General features: G+C 29.4%; 1 protein-coding gene across 1 annotated transcript in view; it reads left to right on the top strand.

Moving 5' to 3' along the window:
• LOC111680147 (anoctamin-2) overlaps positions 1-2163 on the top strand; it is a 181412-nt gene that overhangs the window by 7874 nt on the left and 171375 nt on the right. The window lies entirely within an intron of this gene.

Genomic DNA, 2163 nt, shown 5'->3' with positions numbered 1-2163 from the left:
AGAACTGAACTAGAACTGAACTAGAACTGAACTAGAACTGAACTAGAACTGAACTAGAACTGAACTATAACTGAACTAGAACTGAACTAGAACTGAACTATAACTGAATTAGAACTGAATAAGAACTCAAGTAGAACTGAACTAGAACTGAACTAGAACTGAACTTTAACTGAACTATAACTGAACTAGGACTGAACTAGAACTCAACTAGAACTCAACTAGAACTCAACTAGAACTGAACTAAAACAAAATTAAAACTGAACTAGAACAAAATTAAAACTAAAGTAGAACTGAAGTAGAACTCAATAAGAACTGAATACTTGTATTCGAAGGACTTTTGATAATGAAAAAAGTTTAGGGAAAAAACAAATATAAAAACTATTTATTCAGCTCGCACATGCCAAAGCTCTCAAACATTAAGTCACTTGTACATAACACTGACCAATTACCTAAATACGACATTCCATTCATAGAAATAAATAATCATAAATATTATTTAATATTGAATAAATATATTTGCACCCAATTACGTTCGCAACCATGCGAGTATCATAAAATCTTGCCAAAGCTCTCTAAACACATCGAAATACATAAATTTACATTAAAACTTTAAATCGTCCCAAACAATGTATTTAATTTTATTCGCCCAATGAAAACTCCAACGACCACCAAATAAGGTGTTAATTTTTATGGCACTCATCTCAAACATCAACTAATTGATCTTGTCAACTTTATGGAGAAGAAAAAAATTTAGTTATATCTTCAGCCAGCCATGCCAAATGTTTATTGCATTAAGATAGACAAAATTGTGTTTGTATTTATAAATAGTGGATCTATAAAATACAATGTGTTTAAGGTTGACTTAAAAAGTATCTAAAATATTCATGTTTTTTTATATAATTCAAGGTCAGCATTATTAGGCATTTCACGCAAAATTGCATTGTTATATCAATTGAACATATTTATGTTATATTTTGATTTTCTAGCTTATTATATGGTTAAATAAGTTAATAAGGTGTTAATCGTTATTTTTGTATCTATACTAGATAGCAAACCTATGTATGTGGAGATTTTATTATTTAAGAAAACATATAAAATGCGAATATGTCAGATAACCGGATTCCTTAAGATATATGTATGTAAGTGTAGAATTATTAAAAAAGGATTTCTATAAAGAGAATAATTTTGTTCTAAAGAAAGACTAAAATGTTCTATAGAGTATATTGATCATCCACATGTGCCAGTCAAACTACAGTGCTAAAAATAAAAACCTTGGTCTTTTTTTTTTTTGGTTATGAACAAAAACAAAATTAACATTGAAATTCCTATTATTCAGTTGTTAAATTAAAGAACATACACACATTAATAATGTTTTAATAATGATTTAAAAATAAATATAAACTAACACACTCAACATTTCATTACCAAATTTATTAATACCCTTGTACCCTTGATGAAAAAAAAAACCAAACACACACGCAATTGTTGTTCATATTAAAACCCCAAATATAAATGTAAATCAATGAAAATATAATTAAAATTCATTTATTAATTGAATTTAAAATTGACCTGAAGTAACAAGTACACAAATATTTAACCCTGAATGCAAGTCTCCATCACATCTGGGGATATTGTGTCCTGAACGTCCTTTTCGACCATTTTTAAGCTCTAAAATGACTTTATCTGTAAATTGTTGTCAAGTACATTTTGACAGCCTCGACATCTGACATATTTTTTTTCTTCTTTCATCTATACTAAATTGTGGAGTTAATGAACGGACTGACATTATAAATCGAATCAAAAATTTATATTGCTCTGTACATATGTATATGCATATCAGTAAGGTGTGGGACTTATAATATTGTTACAATGCTTAATACGCCACCACTATAGTTGTGTAGGGTATAAATAATATGAATATGCCATGCGATATCTCAAACCCTGGAAAAATGCCGTAGAGCTATGAATATGGCCTCGGAAAGTAGGATTTTGACCTTTAGATGACGATCTCTGTATAGCGACGAACTACAAAAGCTCCACCTAGAACTGAACTAGACTGAACTAGAACTGAACTAGAACTGAACTAGAACTAGAACTGAACTAGAACTGAACTAGAACTGAACCAGAACTGAACTAGAACTGAACTAGAACTGAACTAGAACT

Source organism: Lucilia cuprina, chromosome 3 (genome assembly GCF_022045245.1).
Source record: "Lucilia cuprina isolate Lc7/37 chromosome 3, ASM2204524v1, whole genome shotgun sequence".
NCBI classification, from domain to species: Eukaryota; Metazoa; Arthropoda; class Insecta; order Diptera; family Calliphoridae; genus Lucilia; species Lucilia cuprina.
This window is presented reverse-complemented; position numbering and strand designations above follow the sequence as displayed.